The following is a 26,341-nucleotide window of genomic DNA, read 5'->3' on the forward strand; positions in this document are numbered from 1 at the left end:
ATCACTGACTCTGTAACCTTATTCTTTCCCCTGCCAGGAAACTCTAGGACATGGTTTGCTGGCACCCTCTTCTGGATTTATACTGTCACTACTTTTCCACTGTGGGTTGGGTTTCTGCCACCAACTTTACTTGCTGGAGGAGAGGAGATTTTCTTTTCCTCCCTTGCTCTGCTCCTTAGAAGAAAGGCAGCAATGCTTCATTTTTTTTTTTATGCATTTACTACTGTGTGCTACAGGTAAACATATGGAGGGTTTTTATCTTCTATAGCTATCTTAGTAATAACATTCATGTACGTTATTAGTTAAATGGATTTATTGGGCTACTCTGGAAAACTATTTGCCAATCACCTGTTCATTTTTATGGGAAAAACATGTTTGAGACCTAAACAACCAATTTACCTATAATCTTGTGTTCCAGGTTCTGGGATTACATGAATTAGTTTCAATCGTGGGTCTTATCTCCAACATCACTATCTCTTTGACTCAAGTTACTCTTACTCAGATTTGTTTCTGGGAAATCTCAGAATGTAATTTGACTATAGTCCATGTCTAATTCCACTCAGATGTGGGTAAAAGGGTCTGCAGATCCCAAATAAGCACTGAAGATAATAATAATTTAAAAAAAATATATAAATATATATTAGGTACAGGCCAGCCTATGTTCCACCCCGTAGAAAATGAACATATAAAGGATTCTTTGAAGAGTTCAAATTAAATCAACATCTACTTTATTACTGGGTAATTTCAAATAAAAAGCGTGTATAGAGAAGAATTGTGAAAATTATAGCTTCAGTATATACCATCCTAGGTTACTGGAAAACATGTTTTAGGAACAAGAAAAAAGGCAGAAACCTCATCCCTAAATATCATTGAAAGCTTTCTTTGAGAAGAAAGACAGGAGACAACAGAAATTATAGGTGCCAAATGACATTGTAAAAAATAAAATTAATACTATTCTAACAGACAGAAAACAGATGATTGCTGATGTGGGGAGTAATTTCTAAATCAGCTATCTGTGTACAATTAGACCACCAAACTGTTAGATTAAAATCAAAAACAAATTAGAGGAAAGAATAAAAATGAAATGACATGCGCTTGAGACAACTATAAGAGGACTAAACAAGTTATTGAACTGCATATGGGTAAAAGAACAGTCATCAATAAACTATGATGATTTCCCCCCCCTAAAAATTTTGGGGTTTTGTTGGTTTTGGGTTTTTTTGCCTTTTGGGGGGACAAAGAGAGGGAAATTGAGGTTAAGTGACTTGCCCTAGGTCACAGGGCTAGTAAGTATTAAGTGTCTTTGAGGCCGGATTTCAACTCAGGTCCTCCTGACTCCAGGGTTGGTGCTCTTTTCACTGTGCAACCTAGCCACCTGGACAAAATTTTAAAAATATAAATTAATCACCTCAAAGAAGAGACCAAGAGAAACTAGAAACCCTCCTAGTCAGTAAATATTTGATTTCTTTGCCAAGTAAAGAGACATGGCAGCTGTCCTGGGAGGACTTTTCATTAGCCAGTGCCTTATTTTGACTGCTGTGAAGTGCTACTGATTTATGAATTTCTAACTATAAAAAGGAGGTTAAGTTGTCATCCAAGTCATCATCATCATCATCACTTGCAATATTCTGAAATTGCAAGTATAGCCACAATTTTATGAGCTCCCTTCCTAGGATATAGGAAAAAGGAGATGATTAAGATTACATTCTACTGGAAAAAATGGGGTGCACTGGGTTACCCTTGGCAAAGAGAATGGTCATTTCATTGTCAGAGATTGGGAGAAAGCAGGAGATGGGGACAGGGGGAGTGTTATTGATGAATTTTAGATAAAGAGGATGAAAGTGGAGAGAGTTTGTATCAAATGATTTCTCTTAGTAATGGAAGACACAAAGTCCTTAAACTGAGAGAAGGTGGAGGAAGAAGGAAATTATGTATGGAAGGGTTCAGGAGAGAAGTTAGTTTTAGGTTTGGAAAAAAGTTTTTGTAGGATGTAAGATAAGGAATCAATTAAGGAAGAGTAAAAGGATTGCTCTGCTGCAGTGAGGGACCAGTTGAAGTTGGATAACATGAATATATAATGTATTCACTCAGCATGAGTACATGACTTCATCCAGCACTGTTCTGTGACCCTTGCATAGATGCTAGTGCTTATATCGATATGTTGAAGGCTTGCAGAGGACCAAAAATTCCAGAGATCCTACAGTAGAAGGCACCTCTCATCTGAAACCATGTGAGGGGCTCTGGAAGATTTCTCACTTCCTGCACTCTTTCTATCTGAGATCCAACCAGCCAGTTTCAATAAACACTCCTGGAATAGATTTGTGTTGCAAATTGGGTTTTGTTTTTTCACCTTTTAGTGGCATACAAGCAACCTTTACCGTGTAATTGTTCATTTTGAGAGTATAAACTGTGAAATGTTGTGGAAATTTAGTAGTTCTTTCCATAGAAGCCCCAAACTGGAAACTAAGGGAGGGGGTCCCCATTTATTGTAGAATGGTCTAATTTATTCTAAATGAATATGATGATATTATTTTACCACAAGAAATGATGAAATGTACACTTTACGAGCTGATGCAGAGTGAACAAAGAGAATTGAAAGAACAATTTATATGATAAAAACACCATTAGGAGACTTCAGAAATCTGAACAATCCAATAATAAAACATGAGTCAAGAGAGCTGAAGATAAAACACATCATCCACATCCCGTCAGAAGTAATGGTCTTAAAATCCAGCATGTGGTATACATTTTGGACATGTCCAATGTAGGGATTTGTTTGCTGGAATGTAGCATATTTATAATAAGGGTTTTCTTTTTCCTTTTCCTTTTTTTAAAATTGTTCAATGAGGGAAGGTGGGCAGTGGGGAGAAAAGATAATAAATACTTGTAAAGAAAAGTTAAATATCTAAAAAAAAGAATAAAATGGAGGTGAGAAGATATTTTTAAAAGATTGATGTTTTGTCTCAGATATAATCAGAAGAATGGGAAGAGAAGTGAAAGGGGAAGAGTTTTAGAGATACAGTGGACATTTATCTGAAGCATACTATATTGAGAACAAATTTGTCTATTCGTGGGAAGCTTTAAAACCTATCCCTTTCAAGTAGGGAAAGGATCGTATATATGAAAATCCTACAAAATAGATTACGGGTAGTATCAGGAAACCAGGAATTAGTGTCATCTGGAAAGTGGGAGGCAGCACAGGTGGAACCAAGAATGTTTCCCTTGAATGCTTTCAGCATTAAAGTGAGCAGTGGATGATCTTGCTTTCATTTCTGTCAGGGTATTCAAGGATAGTAGAGCATAGGAAATGAACTGGCATATGGTGATTTGGTGCATTGTGGAGACCAGCTTTCATTGGAGGTCTCCTGACTTCCTCAGTCCTGAAAGTAACAACAACAACAACAACAATAATAATAATAAGTGAAGATAGTCTGGAATACTTTTGGAACATAGAAAATGTTTTGGGAAACTTTATGCGGTTATTTTTTTATGATATGCAACTTTAAATTCCTGGGCTTCAAAGCTGAGGGATGGTATTGTGTGGGAAGCTACTGTTGAGGCTTTTTGGGTGGTTTGAAAGAAAATAGAGAAAAAATCCTCATGACCTCAGAATACCACCATGAGTCTTTAAGAAAGAGCTAAATGATAACAATAAACTCTCAATCTTGAAGCTCCGCCAGAAATTTTTTAGACTTTACATATTACCATTATTAGTTATGAAACCCAGATTTGATTTTATCCTGAAAAGTACAGCAGAATGTGCTCTTAAGCATGCTCCCCTATTGGGATAATTGTGGTAGACTAGAAGCTAAAACCCGGGACTGTCACTGACTCTTTGGCAGTGGATTAGCTAAAAATAGTTGGTGTTATGAAGTACTTGAAGTAAATGGGACTTGGAAAGAATAATACTAATTAAAATTATTACTTGAGTCATCTGCATCATGTTATTTGGAAAATAGATTCAAGTGTAATTGGATTTACTCTGGTTTCATTTTAAGTGGCAATTATGATTACTGAGACTTTATTCTACTATTTGGCACTGACAAAGTGTTGGGGAAATGCATGGATCAGAAAATGATAGTTGTGTGATCTTAAAACCGGTTATTTTAAAGGTAGTGCTTCCAGAATTTGGGGGGACCTACATGATATAATTATTGAGAAATGTCTAGTGTTAATTTGATAATTCATTGTATTAGAAATATTGCTAGAAAAGTAAACTCTCCTTTAATTCTATTGGGTTATAGATTTAATTGTTGAAAGACTGATGAAAATATGTTTGAAAACTATTTTAAAATATGCAATATAATGATGTTTTTACTGTGAATCTGATGTAGCAGAAATCTCCATAAAATGTCCTCATCTATGAAAAGCAGAGTCCTTAAGATCTTAGCAGCCCTGCTAACAGTTTGAGGTAATCAAGTTTGAGACAGTGTGTTGAATGCTGGACTTTTGCAAGAGACTATCCACTGAGCAGAATGTCAATATTTTAAGTCTTCAAGATCTAGCTCCATGTTCAGCTTAAAGTAAGTCATTTAATTTTTGTTGAGAACTGGAAATTACAAAAGGAAACAATTCAATTTGCATCCCTCATCCATTATAAACCACACTGAACTACCAATTTTTTTGAAGCCTCAACTTCCTCTTTTTTTTTTTTTTGGCCTTTTGGAGGGCAATTGGGGTTAAGTAACTTGCCCAAGGTTACATGGCTAGTTTTTTTGTGTGGGTGTTAAGTGTCTGTGGCCCAAACCGAACTAGGGTCCTCCTGTCCTCCTGACTCCAGGGCCAGGCTGGCACTTTACTTGCTGTGCCACCAAGCCACCCCAAGCCTCAATTTCTTAATTTGCTACAAGTGAGATTAGATAAGTGGCTGGTAATTGAGCCCACCCACCTTTCAGGATAGTTTGTAAGATACTCTTGTTTATAAAGTTCTTAGCATTGGGCCTTGCCTATATTATGCATCAAACGCTATATAAATGTTAGTTAGCTATTGTGATCTTCAGTGCTCCATTCTGTCAACATCAGATCAAACACTTTAGTGCTTTTTGCCTGGGTCAAAAATCAATCCTCCACCTAGGATCTTAGAGTGAGAAAGGTTAACAGCAATGACTTATAATATTTAACATAGCATACTTTAAGCTAGCTTAATAATAACAATTGTTAATCTAAATTGGCAGAGCTATATGTGAAGAAGCTATATTCCCTAGTACTGTTCAGGCAAAATTAGCTACATGATTATATTGTGAAACTTGGTAATGCCTACATAGTTAGAAAAATGATTTTCTTGTTAGGGTATAAACTCAGCTGTTATAGAGTTATTTAAAAGCTGCTAAATATTAGGTATATTTTACCTCATTAGAATTATGATAAGGTTTTGTGGCATTTAACAAGGTTTGAGAGACATAATTTCTGCATAATTTAATCATTTTATTAATGCCAGTATTTTAAGAATAGAATGGGATTTAGCTATATCTCTTAAGACCAAAGACAATCATGCCAGTAGGCTCACAGCTTGTATGTCTTTTTGGAAGAGGAGCTTGTGTGTGTGTGTGTGTGTGTGTGTGTGTGTGTGTGTGTGTGTGTGTGTCCACCTTCGTGCACACAATCGACTGATTGGTTAACATTTAATGAAAGAATGAATATTACAATGAAGGGCTGGACCTGAACTTTAATTATGCTAGAACTTCTAAATTAGCCCCAGCCTTGGGCAACTTATTCAAAGAATTTATCCCTGCCCTACCCTGAGTAGAACATAATGGCTACCCTACCTGCTTAGGGTCTGGGTAGAGAAGGTTAATTCAACCTTCAGAGACTGAGGTCTTGAAATGAGGATATAAGAAAAAGGGGGAAATCTGAATCTCCCCAAATCATTGGTTATTAATAATAATTTCTCTCCATTTCAAAAATGTTCTTTGTCGTTTTATCTGAAAAGTTGTTTGAGACCTGTTGTTTGACCCGGTTATAAGTGTTTCAGCTCTGCTGGTGATATGGTATCAGTTCACAATGCTTAAACCTGAGAGCTGTGACATTCAGAGGTAGAAGAGCTAGTTTCACAACTACCTAAAGTGGGAAAGTTTATGAATCAGCTTATGTTAAGGAAGAAAGTTCCACCTAAATTTATTTAGCTGTATTAAAGTCGCATCTTGGTAGCAAAAATCTCTCATCCCCTGGAAGTTTCAAGTATAACCATCCAGTGAATTTGAAAAAGTGCCCTGCGGCATTAATGCTCTACCACACTAACTTTAGCAAGTCTTCCATTTTAAGAACAGGGGAAGGTTGACCTCGGGTCTTTTTTTGTGGTGGGTCTTTCTGTTTACATCAATGAAATAACTGCTTACTTCACCCGCATCAATTCATGTAGATTTTTCTGTGCTCCTCTGAATTCATCACATTAGTTGACAGCACAGCAATATCCCACTAATTCACGTACCGCATTTATTCAGCCATTCCTCCAATCGATGAGCATTTACTTTGCTTCCAATGCTCTATTATCACCAAAAAAAAGGTGCTGCTGTAACTATTTTGGTGTCTATATGACACTTTCTTATTATCAATGACCTCTTCGAAGTATAAGCTTAGTAGTGGAATATCTGGGTTAAAGGACATAGAATTTTTAGTCACTTGATTTGCATAATTCCTGTAATTCTATTTTAACAGCAGTCCAAAGGACCATCCCACCCCGCCCCTAGCTTCCCCAACATCTGCCAAATGCAGCCTAGCCCAGATTATCCGAAATGCGAGGGATAGTTCCCCAAGTCAGCCAGCTTCCCAGGAGACGTTGGCCCATATTCTTTATTAAGGATTTCTAGGAAACCGCTCCAAACCAAAGGTCTCTTTCCCGCCTCCAATTCCCCAAGGCCGGCACGTTGCTGGGGCGGGGCCACCCACTGGCCGCTGGGGTGGGGCCGGGCCGCTTCCCCGCCCCCAAGTGGGGGCCCGGGAGCGCCAAGGACACCCGTTTAGTTCCAGAGGCCCTCTGCCAGGACTTCTGGGGAATCCCCGCCCAGGAGAGCTAGACCAATCAGCGTCTCAGACTAGCCCCCGCCTTCTTTGAGGCCAAACCAATACAATTCGCGAGCTGAGTTGGAGTCCCGCCCCTTGGCCGCGGGAAGCCCCGGTTCTCCAGGCGGGCCCCCAGGCTCCCCGGTGAATTTAGCTTGAAACCTGGTCCTAGTGTTTTTTCTTTCTTTCTTTTTTTTTCCTTTCCTTTCCTCCCTGTCACGTGAAGCGGCAGCCAGAGACTGGCACTTCCTCAGGACACGTGACCCGGCAGTGCAGTGGCTCTCGGTCCCCTCCTCCTAAGGCTGCTGCCTCTGCGACCGCTTCTCCTCCGCCCGCCGAGCTACCTCTCGACCCCTCCTCCCGTCCCCCGGAGGAGCGCGCCTCGTCTCGCCGCGGGGAGCCAGGGCTAGAACCGCGCGCTCGGCTGCTGGTCTCCAGGTAGCGCGTGGGCGCGAGCTCGCGACAGAAAGAGGGCAATGAAAGGGTGGGGAGTGGGGATGGGGCCGGGGGGAGGCTGGCTGGCCCCGCGCGCCTGCCCCGGCCTGGACTTCCAGAATCAGGCGTCTGCAGCTTCCAGGGTCCCGTTAGGTGGGGCGGGGGCTCCCCGACATCCCTGCGTCCGGGGTCGCTGGCGCGGGACCCGGGCAGCACTGCTTGGTGGGAGGTGCCCGTCCCCATCCGTGCCGCTGTTCGGCGTCCAGCGAGCATAGAGGAGGGGGGTAGGGATGAGGTGGGGGGGAGGGAGTTGGTGGCGGGGTGAGTTGTGTCTTTCATTAAGTCTTTTTTTGGGTGGGGGGAGGATCACATGAGTGTGTGTGTGCGTGCGTGCCAGGGGTGAGGGCTGGTACCCATGCTTGTACTGGTTAAACAGCAACCGGCTGTCTTTCTTTCTCTGCCTCCACACCTGTCTGGTGTGACTTAGACACCCGCAGCTGTTGTTCCTTTTCTATCTGGGTTAAGACGAGCAGACTTGCCTCTGGGCGCTTTCCAGTCAAGTCCCTTCAACCCCCTCCCCAAGTGAACCAGCAGTGCCCGCCCTGGACTTTTGATCCTGGAACTCCACGAAATGGAATCTTCTTTGATCGTTCTATGATAAGATCTTGGCCTCGTTTTGTTCCCGAAGGACCATTGAGGCATGTCCTGGGTGCCATCTCTCCCTTGTGGCGTAGAGACTTGTGTTTGGCAGTCTGAAGCCACTGGCTCTGGGGCAGAAAGCATTAGTCAGCCGGACTTTGAAACTTTTTATGAAGAGTTTGCTGGGTGGCCCTTTTATGTAGCTGTAAGTTTGTATTTAGATGTCATTTCCTCTTGGATAAATGCCCCCTCTAGGGCAAAAATTGTGGGTCTCGTGAAGTGGTTTGAGCTGTGGGGTGGAGTAACCTCGAGGGAGAAATTAATGACATAGTTCTTTTGTTAACTATTGTGGTAGTTGTATTGAAGCTATTAAAGCTTAAAACCCGTACTAAGAACAGTGTATAATACAATAGAAAGCTAGTAAAGCTTAATTTAATAAGCAGTTAAAGCTTATTAAATTAATAAACTAAGAATTTTGGAACACTCTATGTTAGTTGCTAAAACAAGGGTTTATGGACTATATTTTAATCCATTGTGGGAAGAGAAATGCTATGCTTTGGCTACCCTTCTGTTCATATTCTTGATGGGGAGAATAGAAAGCAACATCCTGAACAGTATGAGACTTCTTTTATTATGTAGTTTTTGGCAGCAATTCTGGTTCGTTTGAACTAGAATCTGGGACCTTCATCGAGGAAATAATCACAAAGCTGAAGCCTTTTGCAACAGTTTATTAATAAAGGGTGCCTATGCCTTTCAGCAAGGGTTGGCCAGATTTCCAGTAATCAACAGCAAGTTTTGGGAAGTCTAACAGTGAAAGTCTTTAAGTGAGAGTCAGGGAAGGGGAGGTAAAAAAAAGTTAGGTTATGTGCACAGTTAGTCCTAGAATGGAATTCATTTTTCAGGGTTCATAGCACATTTACTGTCAGAGTCAAATGCCATAGCACATTTACTGTCTGTTTTTTTCTCTCTTTTTAAAATTAATTTATTTGTTTACTTTTAGTTTACAAGATTCAGTTCCACAATCCTTTGAGTTTCAAATTTTCTCCCCCTCTCCCCCACCCCTGGCAGCATGCAACAAAATATGGGATCTGCAGATACCTTCACATTAAACATAAGTCAGGTTGTAAAGAAAGATGATAACTGATGGGATGAACAACAGGGGAATAGGCACTTGGGAAATACAGAAGAAATAAAAGATATGGGTCTTGTTCAAGGAACTTGCAGTCTGGTCAAGGAAATGAGATTGAACAAAAAGAAGTCTTAGTTGTATCTGCAGTTGGTATTGATTTCTAATTTGTAGGGGCTGAATTTAGCCAAGGAATGCTTCTTGGGGGAAATGAATGCAGCAGTTCCCATTATTCCACTTATTCAGGAGCTTTTAAACTGGGAGCCAAAACTTGAATTTTTAAAAAAGTATTTGGTTACTGTATTTCAGTATAATTGACTTTCTGTGTAATCTTATGTACTTTATTTTGAGAAAGGGTCCATTGTATTATATAGGAAACATACTCAATCTATTCAGTGTGTAAATCATAATATTTCCTTAAAGGGCGTGATAGTTGGAGTCCTAAAGTCTGGAAAGACCCCAGTGATTGATTTAGTCTGTCTTTTCAGGTGAAATTGAAGAAAAATCCCTGAAAAATAGTTTTCAGTCTTCTTGCTAAATTTCCAGTGGAAAAAATTCCATATTCTTCCTTCCTTTATAACACATGCCATTTTATAACTAGGAATTTCTTCCCCATTGAGCAAAATTTTCATGTTTCTTTTTCTTCTGTTTTCTCATACCGTCTGTGCGTGCCCCCCCCAAAAAAGCTGTAATATGATGAAATTACCTTTCATCTTTCTATTATACTGAGTAGGTGAACTTTCCTTGTAAGACCTATTTATTATTTTTGTGAATCACTGAATTCATTCTAAGTTTTCTGTTAAACCCTTTATGAGAACTAAAATGCAGATGCTTCATGTCATGGTAGAAAGAACACAGAAAGTTAGGAGACCTATGGCCTAATATCACTTCTACCTGTAGTGATCTGTGAGACCTTGGATAGTCAAGTCACTTCCTCTACTCTCAGCCTCAGTTTCTTCTCTTATAAAATGAGTGGGTTGGGTCAAATAATCTCTATGGTCTGCTCTCCCCTGTGCCTCTCTCCTTTGGAATTCTGTACATAATATAGGCAGCTTTTAAAGAATAAATGCATTATGTTTCAGATTTCAGTTGTAAATTGGTTTTTTAGCAATTGGAGTACATTTTCTCATAAAGAAGACATCCTAAATAGTAGTTAGACTCCCTAGACTAACCTGCAACAGCTTATAATGTATGGGAAGTTATCATGTGATACATGATATGTTATTAAATCTATCATATTTAACAATGTTTCTATGGGAAAATACAGTCAGTGTTGCAACTTGGGATTCCAGCAAAATGCTTATCTCCTCACCCTTACCTCCTGTGCTAGAGTGGGATGAGACTGATTTGGGGCCTTCAGGTAGTGTTAAACCCCAAAGGCAACTATAATCCTAGGTCAGCTCCCAGTTATGTTGTTTCTTTTCCTTCTTCATATGCCTTCTCCCCCACTCTCTAACCAGTGTTTAAAAAAAAAAAAGAGCAGTCTTGAGATTGATTGATGTTCTCATATCTGTCCCTGAAGCAGACACACTGGCCTTTTGAAGTTCTGGAGGATCTTTAGGGATAGTAACAAAGAGAAAAAAACAAGATGTGCATACTTGAAGGACTAAAAAGTAAGATTCATCTGTATTTCAGAGGAAAGCTAGACTAACTACCCTCAATATTCTGTCACAGAAACTGAGCTAGGAAACAAGGCTTGGGAGTGAAGATCAAGGGAAGGCAAAGAAAGGGAACAGAGGCTGGATTTGGTGGCAAAGTGGATTTGGGAATTTACCTTCTCTTCCCTTGTTGCCAAGACCACCTATCCCACTTTCCTTGTTCCTCCTTATTACAAGGCAGGACTACTGATAGCAAGGATGGGAGTAGGGGAAGGGTTGTGTTGGTACTAAGAGTACAGCAAAAAGTGGTTATTTTTCCTTCTCCCCACCATTCTAGTGGGAGAAATATAACATGAATAAATGAAAAAGCATTTATTGAGCACTTACTATATGCTAAATAATGAGCTCAGTGTTAGAGATACAGGGTTGTGAGGTTTTGGGGGTTTTTGGTTTTTTTATTTTTTTATTTTTTAAAGAGACAGCTGTGCTATGGGAGCTAACAGTTTAATGGGGGAGGGCAACACATGTCAGGGAAGGGAGTTTTGTTCTGGAAAGATGGAAAGGGAGTGGGGCAGGGCAGGCAGTATGATCTAGTAGTGATTAGGGTCAGCCATTAGAGTGGGGCAGTTGGGCTAATTTACAAACACTTGATTGCCAGTCAACTAGGTTGGGTCCTAGGAGGGTAGCCATAAAGATGAATGAATGAACTTTCCTAAGGACTGTGAAGGCATGGGTTCTAGAAGTCCTTTATATGGAGGTCTTTATCCTATGGGGAAGATGCTGGTTCATGTTGGGGTGAGCTGGATAGTGGGAACAGGTGGCCTGGTTGGATATCTGGATGGGATAGCATTAACATCATATTAATAATTTTCCTATGCTGCTTTTTGAACATTATTTAGGGACGGTCTATACATTGAAATAGGCAGCTAGATGACTCAATGGTTAGAGAGCTGGGACTAGAATTATGAAGAGCCAAGTTCAAATGTGACCCAAGACACTTACTAGCAGTGTGACCCTGGACAACTCATTTGACTTTGGTTTGCCTTAATCCACTGGAGAAAGAAATGGCAAACAATTTCAGTATCTTTGCCAAGAAAACTCCAGATGGGGTCTTGAAGAGTCAGACATGACTGAATGACTGAACAACAAATACATTGAAACATCTCCAACATTATTCTTAAAGAGCAAAACTGGATAAAAGGCATGTTCATCATACTAGGCCTCTTCTAAAGGAAATTCAATTTGTGAAATGCCAAAATGCCGTTGTAAGATAGGTTAATGTTAATAGAACATATCGTAGGGTGCTAAATCATGTTGAGGTTTCCTTTGCACAGGTAATATGTTTATTCCCATAAGCTAACCTGCCAAGCTTTGGTGACTTAGGTAGTATCTGGTAGCTGACATTTATATAGCTCTATATGGTCTTCCAGGGAGTTTATCTACATTATCTGATGTAAGTCTTCTGACGTCCCATTGGAGAAAGTTTCATGAACATTATTGAACTCATTTTTCAGAGGAAGAAGATGAGTCATAGGGAAGTTATGTGACTAATCCACAGTCACACAAATAGTGACAAAGAAGAGACTCAAACTTGATTTTGTAAGTGTCTCACTCTTCTAGCTAAGCTATCTGCTGCACACTGGTATTCACAGTGATTTAACACACACTTATTAGTACCTACAATATGCAAGGCACTTAGCTGAAGGAGTATAAGTAAGGATAAAGAGAGAACCAACACCTCTTGGAATCGGGGAAGGTTTCCTGTCTCAAGTGGTACCTGGGATAAATCTTGAAGGAAACTACGATTGTTTGAGATTTGTTTTGCCTCAGTTATTATCCTGCAGTTCCATATTGTAAGCTTTCCCAAAAGGGCTCAGAGTTCTGTAAGAGCTTTCATGTAGTTCTTGCTTTCTACCCTGCATTTTTTCTTGAGGTTTTATCTTAGTGATTTCTCATGAAAATGTTTCTAGGCTTACTGTGAGAAATGAAATTCTTAATCTACAACAAAGCTCTTGAGAGATCTTCCTGTACTATCAAACAGTGCCACCTATTATGGAATAATGCATCTTTGTGTTTATTTGGATATCAAGTCATTGGTGATTGATGAATACATACATATATTCCTTGCTTTTACTTGACCAAAAGTTTGCTCCCCTTTTTAAAATCTCAAAGTCAGATTATTGATTTTTATTTTATTTTTCAGTAGCTATCTAAAGATACTATTTCTTTACTGGCCAAATTGCATTGATGGTGATAAGTGAGTGTTGTGATCTGACCTTTCTTATTTTTCTTGATATCTTTTGTTTTTGTATTGCCTAAATTTCTCTTTGTTCCCAGAGAGCCAACTCTAATCACAAAGAATTTTTTTTATTTTTTTAATAATAAGAAGAAAAAAATAAGCAAAACTGATCAATGTATTTTTAAAAGTCTGAAATTATATGCAGAGTTCGATACCTCTCTCCCAGTCCTGCAAAAGTGGGGAGGTTGTCTTCCCGTCTTTGGGGTCAGTCTTGTTCTTTATGATTTGGCAACATTCCAGATGTTTGCTTCCTGACAGAGAACCTTGTTTGGAGAAGTTTAACCATTAGGGTACATGTAGGGTAATTTTTAACATAGGGTGGAAGAAGTGCTACTGGAATTCAAGACTGTCTAATGCTATTCGTATTGCCTCATTTTTCCATCACTGTTAAATTTTGCTCAGAGTTGTTCTTGGATTGCTTATGTATGAAGCCAGCTGCATATTTCCAGATTATGGTTTGGATTCAATCCATAACTGAGTAGAACAGACATTTTTCATTAAACCACAGATGCAGAATCACATCCAAATCTTAAACATACCTTTACTGTTTTTTTTTTTAAATATTTAGTACCTCCAGTAGATTTGAACTTTACCTAAACTATCTCATTGCAAAAAGGCCTAGAAAGATGTTTTCAGCTTTTTTAGCTCCTTGGAAAATGATGAAGTAGGAGTTGGTCCATTTCTGTTTAGTCTGTTTCATACTGCATAGGTTTGGGGATGTCACAAAGAACTCTACTTCAGCAGTGGAACATGGTTCATTCCTGTTTATCTTTTCAAAACAAGAGCATAGTGTGCTGTGTGTGTGTGTGTTTTGACAATCTTAATGAGCTTCCTTGTCTATGCAAATATGTTTGCTGCTACCAAACCAGCCGACTAGGACATAGAAGCCTTACTTTACCTACTAGTGAGACTTCAGGGAGGTAGCCCAACATGTATCTCAAATTGTGCCTTCAGTAGGAGTTTCTTCAGGTGTTGGTCATTGATGATGTGAACTGGGAAGTTCCTAGAATCACATAAAGTTTTTATTTTGGGCTGGACCTGTAATTTGACCAGGTTTAGAGAAAATCCTAGTATGGGCATTGTTTAACAGTTTATCAGTAACAGCTCTTACATCTGTCTTGAAGCAGATTGGAGCCCTGAGACATTAAGTAACTTGCTCCTGATCACACAGCTAGGATATGTCAAAGGAGCTACAGGAACCTGGATCTTCCTGACCTCAAGGCCCTTCTGTTCCACCTATCTGCCTATGCCTACAATTACTGATTTGAAATAAAATGGATAGTCCTCTCTGTTACTCACTGCGGAAAGGCTTCCAGGATACTCTGTTGCATTTGTTTTTCAAAGTAACAGTTACAGGGAAGGAATTTGTCTCCTTTTTTTATATATTAGTATAAAATTGCTGGGAATAGAAGGGAGTGCAGGGTAAGATTAGGTAAGAGGCAGAACGTTGTTCAGCTATTCCATGTGTGTTCTTTCATACAATATATAAAGAAATTCAACAGCGTTCTACCTTTTACCTATCTCTGACCAGGAAAGATATCAGGATTGATAAGGTTTTTAATAGTAATGATAATAACATTAACAACAAATAGCATTTATATACTGCTTTAAGGTTTGTGAAGCACTTTACCAATATTATATCATTTTATCCTCTCAGCTTCACCGGAAGGGACATGCTCTTATTGTTTGCATTTTAGAGATGAGGAAACTGAAGAGGACCTAGAGGTTAAGTGGTTTTCCCAGGATCATACAACTAGTAAGTATCTGAGGTTGGATTTGAACTCAGGTCCTTAGGCAGCCCCAAGTCACAGAAAAGAAAAAGAGCCAGAAAAGCCAAGTGGTGGGAACATTGAAGTTCCAGGAACTTGGCTTCCTAGAAAGAAGATGAAGAGGTCCCAGATGAAGTAGACGAGTTCCAGAACTAAGCAGGAATTATATTACTGGCTTAATGAGGTGATGCTATAGATAACTAGAAACAGAAAATTCTAATAAGCAGAACTGCTTGGAGAGGATCCCAGGGAGTGGGCTGAGGTCTCCGGGACCATGGAAACCTGAGAAAGGCACCACAGTTTGTGGAAGAGGATTTTGTCATGGGATAGCAATACCTCCTCAAATCATCACACCCAAGGAAGCCTGGCTGCATCTATTCCTGCTTATGTCTAAAGGGTAATGATATCAATACATCATCAGTGATAACAACTTACAGCCTTGCCAACATCTGAATTTCCTCCTAAATGGTCACTTTTGTAGCCAATGAGGGTCTGACATGACTGACTTTCTTACTGTTCTTGAATATACCTCATCCCACCCCCGACTACCTTTTCATTGGTTATCTCCTGTGCCTGGAATGCTTTTTCCCACCTCACCTCCACCTTCTGGCATCTTTGGCTTCCTTCAAGGCTCAGCATTAATCCTACCCTTTGAAATAGGCCTTTCCTAGTCCTCCTTGTCAGTCCAGTTCTCCACCAGTTTTTCCCTTTGAGATTACCTTCCCATTGAACTGTGTGTGTATTTTTATGTACTTAGGAGTTGAGACAAAGATGAAAAATAACACAGTCCCTACTCTCAAGGAATTCATTGCTTACCTAGTAGAAACTTAATGAATGAAAAAAGCTTTTTATAAGTTCTTTCTTTGTGATAGGCACTATGCTGAGCACTAGAGATACAAATGCATATAGAAAAGAGGGTTCCTGCCCTCAAAGAGCTTACATTCTTTTTTTTTTAAAGAGATCTTTTTTTTTCTTTTTCCTTTTTTTTTTTGTAACAAGGGATTTTTTTTGGGTGGGGGAGGTAAAGGATATATTTGCAAATGAGGTGAATTAAAAACAGAAGAGATTTTTAAAAATAAAGCTTTTAAGGAACAATTTAGTAGAAAACAATAAAGAAGATAGTACTAGAATCCAGTCAGGTATTTGAGAACAGTGGGACTGTCTGTCTGATACATACAGCATGCTTGGCTTAAATGGTTTTTTTATGTATTATTTTATTTTTTTATTATTTTTTTCTTTTATGTTTTTTTTTATTTTTCAAATGCTTTATTAACTTCTGATTTACATCATTCATTTCTGCCAGATTTTGAGTTACAAATTTTCTCCCCGTTTTCCCCTACTTACCTCCCCAAAATAGCAGTCCCACAGGATATTCCCTCCTCTAATCTGCTTTCTCCCATATTTTCTCCCACACCCCTTTCGACTTTTCCAATGCATCTCTATGCCCCAGTGCCTGCATATCTTATTTCCCAATTACATGTAAAATAGTATTAATAATGGTATATATAATTTGAATATTTGATTTTAAAACTTTGAATTCCAGATTCATTCCCTTCCTCCCTTGTCACCCACCCTCACTGGGAAGATAAGCAGTTCAGTATAGGTTGTACATGTGCGGCTAATGCAAAACAATAACATAGTAGATATATTGTAAAAGACTGACTATATTTTCCTCCCTCCTATCCCACCTCCCACTTGTTCTATTCTCTACTTTGATCCTGTCCCTTTTCAAAAGTGAATGCTTCCAACCTCCCTTCCCCCCAGCCTTCCCTCCCCTCCATCATCCCCCCTCTCATCCCCTTCCCCCCCCTACTCTTCTGGAGGGTGAGATACCCTACCCAGTGTGTATTTTATTCCCTCCTCAAGCCAAATTCAATGGGAATAAGGTTGAACCATTCCCTTTTGCCTTCCTATTCTTCCCCTCCATTGTAACCATTTTCCCTTGCCTCTTCTGTATGAGATAGTTTACCCCATTCTGTCTCTCCCCATCTCCTCTCATTATATTCCTCTCTCACCTCTTAATTTCACCTGTTAAGTATCATCCCTTCCTGTTAAATTGATCCTGTGCCTTCTATCTATGTATACCTGTGAACATATATACACACATTCACATATGTATTCATATGCCAATATACTCTCTCATATATATATATATATATTTCTATTCCCTTCAACTACTGAGAAAAGTTTCATAAGTTACAATTATTGTTTTTTCCATGTAGGAATGTTAATAGTTCAACTTTGATGAGTTCCTTATGATTTCTTTTCCCTGTTTACCTTCTCATGCTTCTTGCTTCTTGTATCTGAATGTCCAATTTTCTATTCAACTCTGGTTTTTTTTTTCAGCAAGAATGCTTGAAAGTCCTCTATTCCACTGAATGACCATATTTTCCCCTGAGATATGATACTCAGTTTTGCTGGTGACTCTTGGTTTTAATCCCTGCTCCCTTGACCTCCAGAATATCATATTCCAAGCCCTTCGATCCCTCAGTGTAGAAGCTGCCAGATCTTGGGTTATCCTGATTGTGTTTCCACAATATTCAAATTGTTTCTTCCTGGCTGCTTGTAATATTCTCTCCTTAATCTAGGAATTCCGGAAACTGGCTATAATATTCCTAGGAGTTTTCTTTTTGGGATCTTTTTCAAGAGGTGATCGGTGGATTCTTTCAACCTCTATTTTGCCCTCTGGTTCTAAAACATCAGGGCAGTTTTCTTTGAGAACTTACTCGAGGATGATTTCTAGGTTCTTTTTTTGATCATGGCCTTCAGGTAGTCCAATAATTTTTAAATTATCTCTCCTGGATCTATTTTCCAGGTCAGTGGTTTTTCCCATGAGATATTTCACATTGCCTTCTATTCTTTCATTTGTTTGGATCTATTTAACAGCATCTTGATTTCTCATAAAGTCATTAGCTTCATTTGCTCCAATCTAATTCTGAAGCAATGATTCTCCTCATTGAGCTTTTGCGATTCTTTTTCCATCTGGCAAATTTGGCTTTTTAAGGCATTCTTCTCCTCATTGCCTTTTTGAGCTTCTTTTGCTTTTTGAGTTAGTCTATTTTTCAAGGTGTTATTTTCGTCAGTCAGGCTGTTGACTCTCATTTCATAATTTTCTTGCATCGTTCTCATTTGTCTTCCCAATTTTCCCTCCACTTCTCTTATCTGCTTCTTAAGGTCCTCTGTGGCCTGTAACCAGCTCATATTTTCCTTTGAAGCTTTTGGTGCAGGAGTTCTGACTTCACTGTCTTCCTCCTGTTCCAAGCTCTGCTCCTTTTTGTCCCCAAAATAGGAGTCTAATGTTGGAATCTTCTGTCTGCTTTGTTTCCTTTGCCTGGTCATGTTGCCCCTCAGTCACTTGACCCCTAGGCTTTTCTCCACAGTAGGACTCTGCCACCAGACAGGGTAGCTTTTGTCCCAAACGCTGGTGTTTTCTCAGCTGCCTGGAGGTATTAAATGGGTGCCCTCTCTGAGGTCTCCACACGCTCTGGCAAGCTGGACACACACCCCAGGACCTCCACCCCAGAGCACAATCCAGATCCAAGCAGGTTAAAGCAAGAGTGGTTACTCCCCAGACCGGTGCCTGGTCCCCCAACACTCCGCAGGCCAGGAGCCAAAGCTGCCACTTGGCGCTGGCTGGCTGTGCCAGTGTCTCAGTGGCTTCTCTCCCCGGTGGCAAATGCCACTTCCTCCCACATACTGGGTCCCAAAGTCCAGACTGCACTGACTTCTCACCTTGTCCCTCATATGTATGTGCTGATAAATCTGGAAATGGTCCCAGCTGCTGCTGTCCTCTAGCCAGTGGCTGGTCAGGCCCACCCTGGGGCTGAATCCTGGGAGTGCGGCTGGGCTCGGCTCCCAGAGCACTGCGCTGGCCAATTCCTGCCGGCCTGCCAGGGCATCCTCAGTGGGAGGTTAGCTTCTCTGTGTCATTTCGTGGGCTCTGCAGCTCCAAAGTTTGTTTAGAGTCCCCTTTTTACATGGATTGGGGAGGGTGGAAGCTGGAGCCGCGGGAGGGTCCTGCTTCTACTCTGCCATCTTGACTCCGCCATCCCGACTCTTCTCCGCAAGAGCTTACATTCTAATGGGAGAGAAAATCAGATAAATATATTGCAAAGAAAAGATCTAGACAAAGTCCTCTAGGTAGATCTGAGAAGAGGGAGAAATATTTGCACCAATAGTATCCGGAAAGGATCATGGAAGGTGTGGCATGTGAGTTGAGCCTCAAAGGAAGAATAATTTATTTTTAAACAGGACGAAATGAGGAGTACATTCCGTGCCTGGGGGATGACTTACATGACGTGAGAATTATTATACCTGGATAGGATTTGATAACTGACTTGGTTATGATGAGCTGGAGAAATGAAAGAACCAAGATGACTCCGGTGTTATAACCTCATGGTGACTGGGAAGATGGCGGTTCCATCTTCCCAGGTTTTAAGATAATTAGTTCTGTTTTGGAAATATGTTTGAAGTGCATTCGGGCACCCAGATGAGGCTATCCAATAGGAAGAGATGAAGGCTGGGTGTATAGATGTAGGAATGAGCCCTATGAACAGAAGAGAGAAGTGCCCACATCAGAGAGATTCATTGACTTAAGCATTACAAATACTATAGCAGATAGATGTAGGAAAAGAGGGCTGCATAAAGAGTAGAGTATTCCATTGTTAAATGCCTGTGAGGGGTTAGTGATATATAAAAAATGAACAGTACCTGCCATGAAGGGTCTTAGAGCCTTAGAGGAAGGTAGCCACAGGATGGGATCCTTAGCTTCATGTGATTCCCCTTTGGGCTGTGGTTGTTTTATTTTTTGTTGTTCAATGCATCCTACTCTTCACCCCATTTAGAGTTTTCTTGGCAAAGATACTGTTGTGGTTTGCCATTTCGTTCTCCTTTCTTTATTTTACAGATGAGGAAACTGAGACAAACAGGGTTAAGTGACTTGCCCAGAGTCACACAGCTAGTATCTGAGGCCAGATTTGAACTTTGGAAGATCAACCTTCCAGATTCCAGCCCTGGAACTTTATCCTGGCCCTCTACCCACTGTACCACCTAGCTGTTTTATAGTTGATGAAATTCAAGGTGTCTGTAGCTGTAGTCGACTTTGAATTGTGGCAGGTACTCAAAAAAAAAGTACTCAAAGGCAGGCAACATCCTTTCTGGAACAGGGTGGAAAAATTGTCCAAATGTACAATTTGCTTCATTTTCTATATTTTTTTAGTTATGTTGCCAACTATCTTTCTTACAAGATGCCAGAAGCGTTTTATGAGCAGCTCCCTAGCTATTAATAAAACACCTTTGAATGGCAGCCCAGTGTAAACTGTTAATTAAAATGAAACCTCATCTAGCTTGTACAAATATAGGGAATTCTTTAATTAGTGGGAGACTTTTGTATGCATTTTGAATTTTTCATTGTAATTAAAATGTTAGCTAGGTGGAACAGGTAGTGGATACAGTGCTGGACTTTGGAGTCAGGAAGATCTGAGTTTAAATCTTGTCTCAAGTACACTTATCAGCAGTGTGACCCTCAGCAAGTCACTTAGCCTTTCTCAACCTCAATTTGCTCATAGGGATAATATGCTTGCCTCACAGAAGTTGAGGTAATATGCATATATAAACTTTTAAAACCTATATAAAAATTATTATTAGTTAAAATGTTAGAAAGTAGGTGTTGCCATAGCCCCAGAGCAGTTTTCTGTTCTAATAATTATTTGCATAACAAAAGTTAATAGCATTTTAAATTTTCCTGAACTCTCTGTCTCTCTCTGTCTCTGTCTCTGTCTCTCTCTCTCTCTCTCTCTCTCTGTCTCTGTCTCTCTCTCTCTCTCTCTCTCTCTCTCTGTCTCTCTGTCTCTGTCTTTCTCTCATATAAAATATGATCCTCACAGGAACCTTTTGAGATAGTTGTTATTATTATCCTCATTTTAGATAAGGACCCTGAAACATAGAGAAATTAAATGACCTTTGCCTCCTAGGTCATGTATCTATTAAATGTTGGAGGCAGCATTAGCACTCAGACCTTCCTGAGGTGAGAGCTGGCAGGGACAATAGAGGTTATCAAGTCCTTTTTCACAGGTGGGAAACTGAGACCCAGAGTGGTTAAGTGACTTGCTTGAGGTTACACAGGCAGTAAGTGACAGAACCATCGAATCTTCCGATCCCAAATGTAGTGTTCCAGCTGCCTGTGATGAATTGATAGCTCTTGAGGGGCCATGTCTGTACTTAAAGTGTGTCTAGAAACTAAGTGCAGTTATATATTTTAGAGACCAGTTTTGTGCTGGAGCATGCATGGAAGCACGCACAGGCGTGTGTGTACTTGAACTTACATTCTGTCCCTTTCTATAAAATTGTTATTTTGTTTTGAAATAAATTCAAACATACTATTTCTTTTGTCAGTATATCTTTCCTTATGACTTTTATCCAACGTGTCAGTGATTGTGGAACCAAAAGATGAATGTGACACCCAGAATTCCTGTCCTTAACCCTAATGACAAATGGGACAAGAAAAAGAGAACTTCATAACTGAAACTATTTTTATGTCAAGTAAATGAAATTTGCTGCAGCTTTAGGTTATAAACCCAAGGCAAGAGTATTTAAACTTAACACATTTAGTGGTTTAAGTATATATTATTTATGTGTAAACACACTTACATGTATAACTTAAATATTGAAACTTCAAAACCTAAAAGAATTTTTTGGATTATTTTACTTATTTTCTAAGTTAAGCAGTCAATTGGCCTTATGGTTAGCCTTTTATAAGCCCTTTACAAAGTGTTTGTTGCTTATAATTCACCTCTGATTTATTTTTTTTTTTATGTTTTTAAGCAAAAAATAATTAAAATATATTTTCTTGCTTTTGAAATTAAACACATCAAGTTGAACATACATAGCTATTTGTTTCATCTTTGGACCAGTTTTGAAGACACTATCATTGTCAGCTGCTTCATCCAGGGCTTATCCCCCTTATGACACATCAGGTTCTATTTATGAACAGGTGTGAACCACACCTTAGGGTTGATGCTGAGCTACTTTTCAAAACAAAATAAATACTTGGCTTGTGTTAGTCAACCAGCTGCAAGTATCTGAATCTGGATTCACAGTACATGAAGCAGAATAAGGTAGTTGGTGCTCATGGGCTGAAAATTAAGGAGTATAGAAGCTTAAAACTGGATTACCATAAAAAGTCTCACTAAATTTCAGGGAATGTATCTTAGGATATTAGACTTTTAAAGCACTTGTAGTAGAGGATGTTGTTCAATATATATTGAACATCCAGATTGTCCTACAAGACAGTGTAGAAAATGTGGGTGACTCAGACCTTGCTGTTTTAGAGCTTCTTTATAAGATATTAAGTCATTTCAATCATGTCCAATTCTTCATGACCCAATTTAGGGTTTTCTTGACAAAGATACTGGAGTGGTTTGCCATTTCCTTCTCCAGCTCACTACAGATGAGGAAACCAAGGCAAGTACAGATTAAAGGGCTTGCTAGTAAGTGTCCAAGACCAGATTTGAATTCAGAAAGAAGAGTCTTCCTGACCTGAAGGCCCAGCACTGCTACACCTAGCTGCCCATTTCTTTTTAAGATTGCATATCTCAAAGGTGCAGATATTATGATGCATGTAAGACATAAACATGTACTAAGAACTTCTTATGACACAACCAGGTCACAGCTAAATATGAATAAGTCTGTCCTGGTGAGGGATAGCATGTTCTGGTGGAAAGGTCTGGATTCAGAAGATGTAGTCTTAAATCTTGCTTCCATTATTTGGGCAATGTTGGGCTAGTCACTTTATCTCCCCTGACCTCTGTCTCTTCATTTTTAAAATGAAAGCTTGAACTAGATAGTAGTTTTGTCTTACTATAAATCCTATGATCCTAGATGTTGAGGGTATTTCCATTTCCTGGAGAAAGTGGGGTTCAATGCTGAGAGCCCCACGTGTAACCTTGGACAGCATCAGTTTGTTCTTTTGTGAAATGAGCATCTTAGTGATTCTGGGGACCATTCTAGCTCATAAGTCAGAATGAAAAGGCGGGGAGTGGGGGGAGGAGGTTTCCATTTTTAAAGATCAGTACACACATTTTGGTTGCTTCAAAGAAATCCAAACTGTTTAGGAGGTAAAAATTGGATTGTTTATCCTACTGCAATTTATTGAAAACTACTGCAGCAGCAGAATTTCTCTTATTGTAGGATTCAAATAAGGAGCATAAACATATTTTTGCTTAATACTTTTTCTACTTTTGAATTATGAAGACTCAAGTTAGCTGTCTTATGTTATAGTCAATATGGGGTTTAAAATTTTGTTCATTTACCTGTTTTTGTTTTGGTTTTGCTTTTTGGAGGGCAGTTGGGGTTAAGTGACTTGCCCAAAGTCACACAGCTAGTAAGTATGTCAAGTGTCTGAGGTCAGATTTGAACTCAGGTCCTCCTGACTCCAGGGCCAGTGCTCTATTCACTGTGCCACCTAGCCACCCTCATTTACCTGTTTAGCAAAAGAATTCTGATGTTTATTTTTGGCTATTTTCAAAATAGAATAGGACAGTCAGTTAAGTGATGCAGTGGACAGAGTTCCAGCCCTGCAGCCAGGAAGACTCTTCTTCCTGAGTTGAAATCTGGCCTCAGACACTAGCTTATAACCCAGGGCAAGTCACTTAACCTTGTTTGCCTCAGTTTTCTCATTGGTAAAATGAGCTGGAGAAGGAAATGGCAAACCATTCTAGTGTCTTTCCTAAGAAAACCCCAGATGGGTCACACGGAGTTGGACATCACTGAAAAACGACTAAACAACTGAAACACAAACATTTATCAAGTGTCTACTACATGCTAGACACTGCTAAGTGTTCAAAGAAATGCATAACACAGGTCTTACTTTCAAGCAGCTCACATTCTAATGTTAGGGCATGACATGCAAGCTACTATGTGCAGACAAGCTATATACAGGATCAGTTCGGCACTATCACCAAGGTGGATGAGAAAGGGCTTGTAGAATGTGGGATCTTAACTGGAACTTGAAGGAAACCAGGAAGCCGAGAGGCAAAGGTGAGGAGGGAAATAATTCTAAGCACAGCAGATGTCTAGTGAAGGTGCCCAGAGTTGAAAGATAAAGTGTCTTATTCAAGGAACATCAAGGAGACCAATGCCACTGGATCACAGGGTACATGGCCAGGTATAAAGTGTAGGGTAGGAGAGGGGGATCTGGTTATGAAGGGCTTTGAATGCTAAACAGAGGATTTTGCATTTTTGGTGTAGTAAATTTTAGAAGGAAATTTTTAGATGATAAGAAGCCACTAGAGTTTAATAAGTGGGGTGGAGGGGTGACCTGTGCTGGGAGAACAACAAGCAGACTGTTATAGGAGTCCAGGCATGAGGTGATGTGGGCCTGCACCACAGTGGTAGCAGAGTCAGGAGAGAAGAAGGCATACTCAGGAGATGTTAGGGGAAGTAAAATTGACAGGCTTTGACAACAGTTTCAATAAGGCGGAGGGCTGAGGTCAAAGATGACACCTTGGCTGTGAGCCTGGGTGACTGAGAGTTCACCAATACCCTCAGTATTATCAGGGAAGTTAAGAGTGGGGGAAAGATGAGTTTAGTTTTAGACACATTGAGTTAAAGATGGTGGTTACTGGATATCCAGTTTGATATGTCCGACAGGCAGTTGAGGATGCAAGACTAGAAATTAGCAGAGAGGATAAGACAGGGTAGGTGTATTTCAGAATCATCAGCATAGCAATGGTGATTGAATCCATGGGAGCTGAAGTGTAGTATAGAGGGAGAAGAGAGGAGGGCCCAGGACAGAACCATGAGGGACACCTGCATTAGAAGACATGATCTGGAAGAGATTCCAGCAAAGGAGACTGATCCATGTATCACTTTAAGGTTCCTAGAACACATTGCATATATCATTTCCCTTGATCCTCACACCAACTCTATGTTGTAGATATTATCCCCATTTTGTACAGGTATAGAAAATGAGGCACAGAGTTTGTCACAGCCACAGCCCCACATTCACTGAGTGCCAGATGTAGAATTCAGGCCCACATCTTTTCTAATTCCATATTCCCAGTTCTTTCTACTATACCACCCTGTGTTATTGTGGTATGCTGACTGTCCCTCTTAATATTATTGTTGGTATTAGACAGGCCATTTTTAGAATTTCTTAATTTGGTATCTGATAAAAAGCAAAATACTTGGTCAGAATACCACATAGTTGTCATATCTGCTTTTTCAGTAGTCTGTAGCTATGTAGAGACCACAGCATAATTAGCAGTTTGGAAACTCAAAGTAATATCATGAAGTGTATCCATAAATTACTTCATTTGGGGGTGGGAAAAAGACTTAGCCAGGGCACAAGGTCACACAGGGGAGAGAACCCAATACACAGACCCATCTGTGCTGAAACACCTCAAGGCTAGGTGATTTGACTGCTTCCAGAACTTGATATACCATTACCATTTCTGCACCCCCAGGCCCTTTACCAACTGTTTTCTATACCTGGAATGTACTGTGTCCTCACCCTCACCTCTTAGAATCCCTGGCTTTCTTCAAGGCACAGTTCATGTGCCAGTTTCTGTGGGAAGCCTTTCTTGATCCCCTCCCCTAACATCAAATTGTTAATACTCTGCCCCTCCTCAAATAATCATTTATATACTTTTAGGTTTCCATAATCTGTGTTTCCAAAAGAATATTACCTCAGTGAGGATGGGGATTCCCTTTCCTTTTGCCTTTGTATCCCTAGCACATAAGAGGTGCTTAATGAATGGCTTTTGGACTTGATTGTTCCTGGGAGACTGCCTGGGGCTAGGCCAGCGAAGAGCTCTTGTTGGGGAAGGGGGGAGAAATAAAGGAGGAAGGGGCACCACCTAAGAATTTCTTATTTTAACTGATTATTCTTGCTAACGTGATGCTAAGTTCAATTGTTTCTGTGATGCTTAAATAGGAAAGCTTTCAGAAAAACCTTTGTTGCCTCACCCCCATTACAAGTGGTCCAACTGACCAGATGCATTCAATTCATTAGCTAATATTTGAATGCTTACTAGCATCTGTTTTTATTGGAAGTGGATGTCCCTAAATATGATTTCTGACACCTGGTTTTGATTCCTGTCTCTGTTCTTTAGTACCTTTGTGACTTTGGGCAGGTCACTGCCCTCCATTCTATAAAATGATGGGGTTGAATTAGTTGATTTCTAGGGTCCTGTCAGTGTCCAAATCTCGTGATCTCTGTGGCCATACAGTATGAAACTGGGGGGCCAATCTTGTGCCCTTTAATTACAGTGGAAAGAGATTGGCGTGGGGGGTAGATACCAATCTTGTGATTTCACTGCTAAAATGAATTCCTATTGAGGAAACTCTGTGCCAATGCAGGTTGGCACCTTCTTATTACTTTGAGTCTTAGAGAGTTGGGTGGGGGCATCAATAGGTTACAAAGGGTCACCTCTCCGGTATGTGTCAGAGGCAGGCCTTGCCTTCTAGTGTCTTTGAG

General features: G+C 40.0%; 1 protein-coding gene across 6 annotated transcripts in view; it reads left to right on the forward strand.

Moving 5' to 3' along the window:
* The first annotated feature begins 7,061 nt into the window (after positions 1-7,061).
* LOC138142573 (RCC1 and BTB domain-containing protein 1) overlaps positions 7,062-26,341 on the forward strand; it is a 62,517-nt gene continuing 43,237 nt past the window's right edge. For 3 of the 6 annotated variants that reach the window (XM_069063630.1, XM_069063624.1, XM_069063626.1), the window contains exon 1: positions 7,062-7,437. The gene's annotated coding sequence lies outside the window, so the exon portion shown is untranslated. Of the gene's footprint in view, positions 7,438-7,947; positions 8,279-14,753; positions 14,853-26,341 lie in introns of those variants that run through there. The other 3 variants (XM_069063625.1, XM_069063629.1, XM_069063628.1) reach the window with 2 other exon arrangements.

Source organism: Petaurus breviceps, unplaced genomic scaffold, assembly GCF_028583685.1.
Source record: "Petaurus breviceps papuanus isolate PSGF00001 unplaced genomic scaffold, PetGlider_PUasm1.0 90594, whole genome shotgun sequence".
Classification (NCBI taxonomy): domain Eukaryota; kingdom Metazoa; phylum Chordata; class Mammalia; order Diprotodontia; family Petauridae; genus Petaurus; species Petaurus breviceps.